Raw genomic sequence first — 12,320 nt, forward strand, 5'->3', positions numbered from 1 at the left:
GAAGGCCTCCGAACCCGCCAAGGCCGCCAATCGGTCCAAACCTAATGGCAACGGCAAGGGCAACGGGAACGGTAACGGCAATGGCAAGAATGGTGGAAAACGGCCGTATAACGAGCCTTCCACCTCCGACAACAAACGAGCCAATGGTAATCGTTATGAACCTCGGTTCACTAACTACACTGCCCTCGTTGAGTCTCGGGGAGAGGTTTATCAGGCCACAAGTTCTAGTGTGCCTTACAAAAAACCTGGCCCCATTCGAAAGGACATTTCGAAAAAAGACACTACCAAGTTCTGTCGTTATCATAACGACTACGGACATGACACTAATGAATGCAACCAGTTCAAAGACGAAATCGAGTTCCTTATTAGACAAGGACACTTGAGAAGGTACGTACGGGCCTCGGGAAATTCCCAACGAGAAGCTCTGGGAGGCAACGAGCAGGCACCCACGCGCCAGCGCTCGCCACCCTTACAGCCTGCCCCTGTGACTGGAACACTCTTAACCATCTGTGGAGGCCCACACCTCGCGGGAAATAGCGGAAAGGCCAGAGAACGATATGCTCGGATTCTTCGCCACGACCAGGACATCGAGATGATGACTGTGGAGGACCGTGCACCAAAAAAGGCTCGGTCAGAGGAGGGGGAGATAACCTTCTCTGATGGCGACGCCCAAATCGTCAGGTTCCCACATTCTGATCCGCTGGTCGTGGACATCCAGATGGCCAACATGATGGTGAAGAGGGTACTGGTCGATACAGGAAGTTCAGTGAATATCCTGTATAAATCAACACTTGAACGCATGAAATTGTCCGTTAAGGACTTGGAGCCCTGCAATCAAATGATATACGGCTTCTCTGGAGAAGGACTCGCCCCAGCCGGATTGATCAAACTCCCAGTAACGACGGGTACAGCGCCTGCAACAAGGACATTACTCGCCACTTTTGTAGTGGTCGATTGTCCTTCGGCATACAACGACGTTATTGGAAGGCCCATACTGGTTGATCTGCGGGCCGTCATCTCTATGTGGCACCTAGCCATGAAGTTCCCAACAGACGCGGGGGTAGGACGCGTGTTGGGGAACCAAAGGGAAGCCAGGGAGTGCTACAATGCCTAAATCACCAAGGCAAAGAGTGGAACGTTGAAGAGCACTACCCCAGATAGGTTGTAGATGGCAGTTGATACACAAGCCCAATCCGGTGATGAAGTCACCAAATAGGGTGTTGCCCAAAGTGAGGATAGAGATTTAGATCCTCGCTTTGGGGATTTTGAAGAAATTGTTGGACCTGTCGAGGACCTGGAGGAGGTCCAACTCGACAAAGAAGACCCGACCAGAGTCGTAAAGGTTGGGAAAAACTTAGATCCTACCACGAAGCACGTACTGGTGGAATTCTTGCGAAAAAACCAGGAGGTTTTCGCCTGGTCGCATAAAGACATGGTTGGGATAGATCCTGCAGTAATCAGCCATGTCCTGAATATAGACAAGACCTTTCCACCTGTGCAACAAAAGAGAAGGCTGCTCGATAAGGATAGGTCGAGAGCCTTAAAGGAAGAAGTCGAAAGACTAAAGGAGAATGGGTTCATCCGGGTGGCATTTTATCCATCGTGGGTCTCCAATCCGGTGCTAGTTCCCAAGCCTAACAGCAAGTGGCGGACCTGTGTGGACTTTATAGACCTCAATAAAGCCTACCCAAAAGACTGCTTCCCACTCCCGAGGATCGACCAACTGGTCGATGCGACTGCAGGACATGAGATCCTCTCATTCATGGATGCATATTCAGGCTATAACCAGATTAGCATGCATCCTCCTGATGAGGATCACACCAGCTTTCGGACCGATACGGGCCTATACTGTTACAAAGTAATGCCCTTCGGACTGAAAAACGCAGGTGCGACTTACCAACGGCTAGTCAACCACATGTTTAAAGAGAAAATCGGTGTAAACATGGAGGTATACGTGGACGACATGCTGGTAAAGTCTAAGAAGGAAGAAGGACATGTGAGGGATTTACAAGAGTGCTTTGATGTGTTAAACAAGTACCAGATGAAGTTAAATCCCCTCAAATGTTCCTTTGGAGTCGGATCAGGGAAGTTTTTGGGGTTTATCGTAAATTCAAGAGGAATCGAGGCCAACCCCGACAAGATAAAAGCCCTGATCGACATGAAGTCGTCAGAAAGGATCAAAGATGTGCAAAGTTTAACCGGGAGAATCGCAGCCCTAAGTAGATTCATTTCAAAATCAACAGACAAATGTGTCCCTTTTTTCAATCTACTTAGGGGGAATAAGAAGTTTGAATGGACAGGAGACTGCGAGCAAGCATTCCAGGCCTTGAAAGCTCATATGGCACAGCCTCCCATCTTATCAAAGCCGATCGAAGGAGAAACTTTGTTTATTTATCTGGCGATTACTGAAGTTGCTGCCAGCGCGGTGCTAGTGCAAGAGGAAGAAGGCGTACAAAAAGCAGTCTACTATGTCAGCAAGAGACTGATCGGGGCAGAATTGAGATATCCACCAATTGAGAGGTTAGCATATTGCTTGATCCTTGCCTCTAGAAAGTTACGCCCCTACTTTCAAGCCCATCCTATTACAGTTCTAACTGACCAGCCCCTTCAGCAAGTCCTCCAAAAACCAGAAGCGACTGGGCGATTATTAAAATGGGCTGTCGAACTAGGGCAGTTCGATATAACTTATTCACCGCGAGCCGCAGTCAAGGGACAAGTCTTGGCCTACCTTATTGCAGAGTTCACCAAACTCCCAGACAGCGAGCAGTGCGAACAGCCTGAAGCGCCCGAGCCTCAAGACAAAACTCCTTCGTGGAAGCTATTCACGGATGGTTCATCCAACGAATCCCATGCTGGAGCGGGAGTGATATTGATAACGCCGGAAGGGCATCGATTTCACTGCGCCATCAGGTTCGACTTCACCGCGTCAAATAATGAAGCGGAATATGAAGCACTCCTCGCTGGATTGAGAATGGCAAAGGATATGAGCATAAAGACGCTTGATATCTACAGTGATTCACAGCTGGTGGTGAATCAGGTCCTAGGAGAATATCAAGCGCGAGGTTTGAAAATGGTGGCCTACTTAAATAAAACAAAGGACCTGCTAGCCCAGTTCACGAAATTCACTCTCCAGAAAATCCCGCGGGATCAGAATTCAAACGCGGATGCCTTAGCCAAACTCGCGAGCGTGAAGGATGCTGACACTTTGAACATTGTGCCAGTGGAAAGACTGAGTAAGCTGAGCATACAAGCAGCTGAGTCCAGTATGGAGATTCGAATGGAGGATACATGGATGGCGCCTTACTTGGAGTATTTGACAAATGGTACGCTGCCAACAGAAAGAAACAAAGCCAGAACTCTACAAAGACGAGCTGCTAGGTACATACTGGTCGATGGCGTTATGTACCGAAGAGGATATTCAATGCCACTACTCAGGTGCGTTACACCAGAAAAAGCTAAGGAACTCATGAAAGAGGTGCATGAAGGCTTCTGGGGAGATCACGCTGGGGGGCAGAGTTTGTCAAAAAAGATTCTAAGGCAGGGCTACTTCTGGCCAACGATGAACGAGGATTCGATGGAGTTTGTACGAAGATGCGATAAATGTCAAAGGTTCGCCAAAATTCCACGAGCAGCTCCAAACGAATTGAAACAGATGCAAAGTCTGTGGCCTTTTGCAGTATGGGGGATAGATTTGATTGGATCCCTACCTACAGGGAAAGGCGGTGTAAAGTACGCAGTCGTGGCGGTTGATTACTTCACCAAATGGGCCAAAGCTGAACCGCTCGCTACCATCACGACCAAGAAAGTCCTTGACTTCGTTATCAAGAACATCGTCTGTCGATATGGTTTGCCTAGAAAGATAGTTTCAGACAACGGGACCCAATTTGACAGCGACTTATTCACCGATTTCTGCGAAAGACATGGAGTCATTAAAAGCTTTTCTTCAGTCGCACACCCCCAGGCGAATGGGCAAGTCGAAGCCGTGAATAAAACTCTTAAAGACACCCTGAAGAAAAGGCTTGAGGAAGCTAAAGGAGCGTGGCCAGAGCAGCTGCCTGAAGTCCTCTGGTCGTATAGAACGTCCCACCGAACAGCGACAGGACATACCCCATTTTCCTTAGCCTATGGATATGAGGCTATGTTACCTGTCGAGTTAGATCCCCCCTCACATTGGCGTTTGACTTACGACCAGAACCAGAACAGCCAGCTAATGATGTAGTCCCTAGACTCAATCGATGAGATACGAGAGAAGTCTCAACTCCGAGTTGCTGCATACCAACAAAAAGTCGCCCGGTACTTTAACTCCAAAGTTAAAGAAAGAAAATTCAACGTCGGCGACTTGGTACTACGACGAGTTTTCTTAAATACCCGCGACCCTATCGTTGGAGTGCTCGGACCTAATTGGGAAGGACCTTACCAGATCGAAGAAGTCCTTCATCCAGGCACCTACAAACTTGCACGCTTAAACGGATATCTCATTCCACGTTATTGGAATGGAGAACACCTGCGCAAGTATTATCAATGAACAATCCTTTCTAAAGGACTGGCTTGTAATAATTTTCTCTTTTTACAAGTTTAGCAAAGAGGGTTAGCCGCGCTATGTGGCTTATCACTCGTATATGTAAGATTCTATTTCAGAATCACTCGTAAAGACATGTTTAGTCCATTTTTAATACGAGATTATAAGGGACTGTGCGCAGCCAGTCATTCTTGCCAACCTTTGTGAATTTACATTTACAAGTATTTGTTCATTACGTGTGTTGTTTTGCTGTATTACAAGTATCATCTTTTCACACGAACAGGAATGTTCGAACAGGTCATGGCCAAGGCAAGTGACCAAGGACCTAAAGCTCCTCGATCACTTGGGGGGCATATAAGGCACATCGATAGCAAAGCATACCCGCAAGGTATGTAAACACATGAACAAAATGAGTGAAAGCATGCTAGGGTACTTAGAGTATTTTTCAAAAGTTATATTTTGTTAAATCATGCCAAAGTACTATGTTGAGTTCGGTCATACGGACAAATGTTATAACAAATGAAAATATTATAGCATCAAGATATAATCTTTTACACCGCAAGCATCGTTGCTTGGATGTAAATGTTCGGATAAAAGGAAAAGTTTGCTGCCCGTGCAACAAATTCAAAAAAGATAGTATTGTCTTTACATCACGACCCGTGGGTCGTGTAATCAAAAGGAAAGAAAAAATAAATGGAAAAACTCAAGAGGCATTTGGGGCTGGGGGGTCCTTGGCAGCATTCTGGTTGGTCGCATCCTCGACAACTTCTTCTTCAGCACCAGCCAGGCTTGGGGAAGTGGGGACCCTCGCTCTTGCCTCCTCTTCAGCCAGTTGGGCAACACAGCGAGCTAGCTCGGCAGCCCTGATCTCCTCTGAAAGGTAGCTGAAGTCGGCACCCTGATTGTGTTTCCAGAAGTTGTAGAAACATCGGAGCGTCGTCCTCTTGTACTTCTCCATATTTTTGGAGTTGTCAAGTTCCAACTGCTTTACTTTGCCTTCGAGAGTAGCAATGGCCTCGTCCTTGGACTTGTGCATCTCGTCCAACCTTTTGATTTCGTGAAGATGGGTTACGCTGGAATCTCGATACTGCTGCCTTGACTTTATCGCAGCTTCCTTTGCAGCTTCAACCTCTGATAGCTTAGTCACCGCAGCGTCCCTCTCTCGAGCCATTGCCTCCAACTCCTTGGCGTGCCTAGCCTCTGCAGCCGAAAGCTCCTCGGCTGCCTTCACCTGATACCCCTCAATGGCCTTTGCCTTAGCCTACTCGATGGAAGCCTGGGCACGGGTACGAGCAGTAGTAGCAGACAGCAAGGCCTTTAAATAAAACAAAAAGGAGTTAGAACCTGTCGTGAAGACTAAAAGACTAAGGCTTGAGAGACAAAGAAGTACTTACGCTGGAAATTTCATTCAGGGTCCTGTTCAGGATCAGGTCGACCGACATGTTTTCAGCCTCAACCATTGCATCCTTGACACGGTCATTTTTCCTGATGTGCGCAATGCGGTCCTTCGCTGCTCGAACGGCACGGCCCGAGAGTTTGGCCCCGAGGGTCTCTTCCCTCCTGTCTTGTTCTCTGCTGGGCGCAGTCGGAGGAGGGTTCTTTGGTGCCAGAGGAGGGATCCTTGGGGCGGAAGGAGTTTCTTTCTCAGCGGTGGCCGAAGAGTGAATGGGAGTTTTCCCAGCTGGCACGTCCCTGGGAGGGTCCTCCGTCCGACTCTTCTTGGCCGGTCCCTGGCTTGTTTCGTCGGCCTGTCTCCGTGACGACTTCCTTCGGAGCTGAGGGACTTCTTCTTCCTCCTCAGAATTATAAAGGTCAAAGACGTTGGGAGTAGTCATATCTGCACACAAGAAAAGGCATGCATAAGAATAAAGATAAAAGCAGATGAAAATTCTTTACACAACAGAAAAGAGGTAACAAAGTGAATACCCGAGCTACAACTACTGGTCGCTATACTATTGACTCTATTAGTCATACACTCACTATCTGGCATGAAGAAGTCTGGCCCTAATTTTGGAGTATATGTAAAGTTGCCTTCCCCGTCAAACAAGTGACAGGGAATTGGCAAACTATTCAAAAGTAAAATAGTTTTACCGTTATCATCAGAAGATTCCCCCAAGTCCACAACTGGCTCTTTGGCCTTTTGTTTCCCCTTGCCTTGGGGAGCAGAAGGACTTTCTGCAGAAGGATTGCCCGTGGGCTCCCTGATTGTAACCCCCGTTGGCCTCCTCCAAGGAGGAGACACAGGAGGTTGCTGCTCGGGAACCCCCTCGGCAGTGGCGTCGTCCACCACGGACCCTCTTGTTTCATGGCGAGGAGCCAGGAGGCCAGACAGCCTCAGGTTTTCTTCAGTGACCAGGGTCTTGATGCTTTTTGCTGCGTCGGTCATCCTGGCCAAAGTATTGGACCGCAACACCATGTCTGGTGTTGGGGTCGGACATAACCATGGGCCTGAAAAACAGATTACAGTTTGAGAAAAATGAAAGGGAACACCTCGATGAAAAGTATCGACCAGTCGAAGACAAGCTCTTACCTTCTCGAGCGACGGCCAAGTTGTTGCTAGTTATGTCCGGGGTAAGGAAGTACTCCTTACTGTATTGCCCCACGTTCGATATATGCGTGGTATCACTCAGGAACGTCCGGTTGGTCTCCTGGTGACAGAAGTGGAAGAAACCCGTTCCATGCTGTTGCGGGTTGGATTTGAGGTTGAAAAGATAGTTGACCTCATGAGGCGAAGGTTCTGGCCATTTTTTAAGTTTATACAGGATATAGAGTGCGGCCAGCATTCTATATCCGTTTGGAGTGATTTGGAAGGGGGCGACACCAAAATAATTGGCCACCCCCTCATAAAAAGGATGAAGAGGGAGGTAAGCCCCCGCCTCAATGTGATACCGGGACCAGGCGCTATTTACACCTCTGGGGAGGTTAGCCCTCTGGTCTGCGGCAGGACGTATAATGGAAACCCCTATGAGAGGGTATTTCCTGAAGTAGTTAGCAACCATCCGCATGATCACTGAGCTGGCCGGGGAAGTGTAACACTCGACATCAGGCAGATTCTGATGGCGAGGGCGGGCCCTGGTTTGGACATTAGGGTCAAGAGCATGATTTTCTCGACCGCTGGTTGAGGGAGCCCTGGCCTGCGAATCAGGCTGGGCAGGAAGGTTTGGACTGTTTTCAGACTCAGGTCTTTTCTGCTTTGAGGACTTGGAACGGGCCATTTTAGAAGAAGAAGGATGGGATCTAGAAGAGGATCGCGAAAAGGGAATTTCACGGACTCGGTCAGCCGGTTGTTCTTCACCCTCGAGCAGCTGGGCAAGAAGGTCGTCGTTAATGGACCTTTCACCTCCCCACAAGTCTGGCATTAATGTCTTCAAACAGAAGAATGGGGAGGTGAGGATAGAAAACCTTCAAAAGCTTTTTAGAATAACGTTGGTCGAGTATAAAAGTTAAGCTTTTATACAACAACATTCTAACAAAAAGCTAATTTTTTCTACGCGAACAGTTTGAAAAACGGATCAAAGGGTGAAAGTAAAAGTTTTTATGAGAAAGATTTTTCAACTCCCCTTAGGGCGGGAAAAACCTATTTTCCAACTAGCCTAAAGATCGAATTCTTACTTCGATTTTACGTCCTAAAAAGCATGATCCTGAATTTTAAACTAACTCGTAACCCTTTTTTGCCTACAAAACATTCTGTCTACAAGCGTCTCTGACCAAAAACAGATAAACTCAAACAGTCAACATTCAGAAGCATGCACCACGAAAATTTGAAGCATGAGAATTCGAAAGCTTACCAATAAAATGATCGTGGAGGTGGAAAAAGGGTCTTCGGAGATCAAAGAACTCTCAGACGGGGTCTTGAAAATACAGAGGAAACGGTCTTCGGGAACGATAAAAGCTCTGGTTTTTAGGTTTTCTTGTGAAGACGATGGCGTGCGTAAAAAGAAAATAAAGACTTCAAAGGTCTTATATAAGTTTGTCTGTGGCATTAAAAAGATGTAATCATCAGTTTCCCTTTTTTCAAAGTATGGGGAAGCGGGATGGCCGTCAAAATCTTTTCTGGGGAGCCGAAAAGACGTGATTAGACAGAAGTAGGTTACTTTTTCCAAGAACACACGAAGGGTTCTGACACGTCAGGCGGGGTTATCGAAGAGTCGTTCGTCCAAAAGTTTATTTATTGCTCGTGATAAATAAACTTGGGGGGAAAATTTTATCCAAAAAATTAGCATTGGTGACGTGGCAAGTGATCCTTGGGCACGTGGCTGATACCTGGAAACGTTCTGCTAGAGTATCGACCAGAAGACGCATTAGAAGCAGTAAGCGGGAAGATCTTTGTAAATCCCGAATTTATCTCACACAATCTCCTGAGTATCCGATGATTCCGGAAAGAATATCTGTAACAATATTTTGTAATCCCCCTTGAGCCTATAAATAGCAAGAGATAGCTCAAGGGAGGGGACTTTTGGCTCTTGAATTATTTGAGACTACAGTAATTCTCCTAGTAATATTGTATTTGTGCTTCAGAGGTTAGTGAAACTCATTGAACCCTTGTTCTTTGATCACTCCTTTGGTTTTGTATCAATAACAAACTAAGTGGACGTAGGTTATTACCAGATCTTGGGGTCGAACCACTATAAAGATATCGTGTTGTTATTACTTTTTGTCATTACGTTCTTCTCATCATATTCATTCATATCAAGCATATTCTGACTCCGTGTCAGTTGGCCAAATCTTGCGTCAACACATATAGATACCTTTTGAATTCTATCATGGACGGAATAGTCCCAAAAGGTCATTTTTTATTTTGTTATGTTTTTAATATTTCAGTATTTTATGGAGTTGATGAAAGTTCATAGAGTGGAATCAAAATTGCGAGTGTTCTCTTTCAAGATTCAGTTCAACTGTCAGGTTTGGTGATATTTTTTATGCTTTTCATTGGTGGTTAAAATATTATTATTATTACAATCTATATTGTATAATTCTTCTCATTGTCTTACAGATTTCAGAATTTAAAAAGAGTTTGAACACTGTGAACTCTGCATGTGAAGAGGTAAGCATCTCCTGATGATGAATTTTTTCTTGCAGAATTTGATATCTGTACTGTATTGACAGATCCCTGTGCTACTTAAATTCTTCCATGCAGTTTTGAGAATCTATTTTGAATTGGGTAGTTTTATGCAGCATTGTTCCTTTCTAACTTATTGTTAGAGTTTGAAACTTGAGAGGAAATTGAAATTGGATCCAAATTATACTAAGTCTTGGTATGACAGAGGTGTCCAAATATTTAAATCAGAAAAATATGCAAGAGGGGTTTCTGGTTCAGATTGGTGTAATTTAATTAAGTTGTTTATTGACTTTTAATATTAATATCAGTTCCTATTAGCTATTAATAGCATCTAGGCTACGAATTGATGCTAGTAGTAGTGAGTAGTAATTATTTATTTTTAATACCAATATTAGTGCCTAGTTTTGTAGATTAAATATTTAATAATTAAACACACTTTTATTCTTATTTTGCTAACTACTTTAAACTACATTGGTTATGAGCTATTGGGTTTAATTAATAAATCAATTAGCATAATTGTTGATGATTATGATCTTTAGAAAATGGAATCTTATGACTGACAGTTTTGATGAATCGTCTCTTAAGTTAAATAGCTTGTTCATACAATGCATGTTAGATTTTTATTTTCCTTTGGAAGTTTCTTTAATGGTTTCTAGTGTCATTAACTATTTTATTTCTACTTATTCACTCCCTTTTTCAAGTACCACTACAAATGATATACATTTAATAGCTTGTTAAGTTATCTGAATAATGGTGTGGACTGGTGAGAGAGCTTTACCTGCTTTTTCTCTTGTAATATTCATTCCTTCATGTTCATGGTTCTTGTCCATATATACTTAGAAAATGACTTGTCTTATTCTTGGATTTTGCTTACAATTGAAACTTCTTACTGCATTAGCTAGCTATTCGAACAAATATGGAAGTAAAAGGTGATATGTAGAAAGTATTGAAGCTACAATGCATCAATGTTACTGATGAGGCTTTGATAGCTGTAGGCACTTCTTGTGCATCATTGGAGTTATTAGCTCTATATAGTTTCCAGAGATTCACAGATAAGTTAGTGCCATTTTTAATCTTTGTCGCCTCAGTTTTTACATCTTTATATGATATGTGTTTTTGGTCATTTATTGTCGAGCAATGTGCTATCTGGTTACAGTTATGAAGAATCTGTAACCATAGAACTCGTTGGAACAATTTAAATCTTGTGTACTTTTTTTTTGTCTATTTCATTTGCTCTTAGGTTCATTTTTCAATTTTTCTATTGATTGCCTCTAAATGCTATTGGGTATCTTAGTTTATAAGATAGAAGAGATGTGATAACAACTTGGCTTTTTTTCATATCATTATTCTATTTTCTAGTAAGTTCAGTACTTATTCTTTCATTTCATCCTGATTTTAAAACTCAGGGGTTTACGTGCCATTGGGAATGGATGTAAGAAGCTAAAAGATCTCACTCTAAGTGACTGCTATTTCCTAAGTGACAAGGGTTTGGAAGCTATTGCCATTGGTTGCAAGCAACTTACTCATCTTACAGTTAGTGGGTGCCACAATATTGGTACTCTGGGACTGGAATTCATTGGGAAATCTTGCTTATGTTGAGCTTATCTGAGTAATGGCCCTTGAGCTTATGTTGTGTTTCATTTTTCTTCATTTGTTATCTTTTTTGGTAACATACTCTTTTGACCATTTCTCTGCAGGATCACAGAGAAAGTGAATGACAGGTGGGATCGTCATCTTACAGAACAAGGATCTTAAGAAAACAGAGTATTTGTAGCCTCTCATAACCCAGTATTTCTATTGAAATTGCTTCAATCTTTTAAATTTCTCTAATCGTCATATTTCTCTAGACTGATGCAGCTATTTCTGGTCTACTTATTTCCATTGTCCTTATCTTCTTTACATTGATTTAAACAGTGTCAATTATTCAATATCAGTTACTGCCCACCAACAGAAGAAATAGACAAACAAACACATAAAGGATCTCTATTAATATATTCTCATTATATAGTATAGAGCAAAAAAAAAAAATATATATATATATATATACTACTAGTGATAGGGAAAATGAAAAAAATATATTCTCATTGAAGATCACTTCTGTTTTTTTGGGCCCATTTTACTCTTAGTTGTTGCCTTTTATTGTTCATTTTGCATCTAATTTTGTTATCTATTTTCTGTATATTGCTTCAGAGTTCCTTATGTGTTTGCTACTAGTCTTCATGTCTAAATTTTATTGAGTCATTTCTCTTGTACATTTGTTTCTGTGTATAAAATAAAATCTATAGTTCTTGCTAGTTCTAGAGCCAAAGTTCTGTGTAATTTTTGATTGTCAGAGTTCTGTGTAATCTATAGTTCTTGCTAGTTCTAGAGCCAGAGTTCCCAGATTGCTTCGAGTGTTACCGTTAACTTCAGAATTAAATCGAACAGCTGGTGTATTTTCTTAAACTGCTTGGGCAGGTGCTGCATACTATCTGCTATTGTACATGCTAGCCAGTCATGTGAGTACCCATTTAGTTTTGTAGCCTCTGCTTTTCTCTTTGAATTTATTTTGATTCTTCAATTCCTTGTTTACTTTTAATCTGATACTTGTGTTTCTTATGTTTTGGGCATGAAAACTATGGTGTTTCCCTTTTTTGGCTCCTATACTTGTGTTACAGGAAATTCAATGTATATAAGGTCCAAACTCCAATTTAGTTGGGTCTTTTTTTTTCCTAGTTATTTTTCCACGCACATGAAGAGAGA

At 43.1% G+C, this 12,320-nt stretch overlaps 1 long non-coding RNA gene across 1 annotated transcript; it reads left to right on the top strand.

Moving 5' to 3' along the window:
- The first annotated feature begins 10,561 nt into the window (after window positions 1–10,561).
- Window positions 10,562–11,349, top strand: LOC133819186 (uncharacterized). Its single transcript, XR_009886284.1, has 3 exons — window positions 10,562–10,634; window positions 10,985–11,187; window positions 11,276–11,349. It is a non-coding gene; the product is annotated as an uncharacterized LOC133819186 (long non-coding RNA).
- Window positions 11,350–12,320: the final 971 nt, after the last annotated feature.

This window comes from Humulus lupulus, chromosome 1 (assembly GCF_963169125.1).
Source record: "Humulus lupulus chromosome 1, drHumLupu1.1, whole genome shotgun sequence".
NCBI lineage: Eukaryota > Viridiplantae > Streptophyta > Magnoliopsida > Rosales > Cannabaceae > Humulus > Humulus lupulus.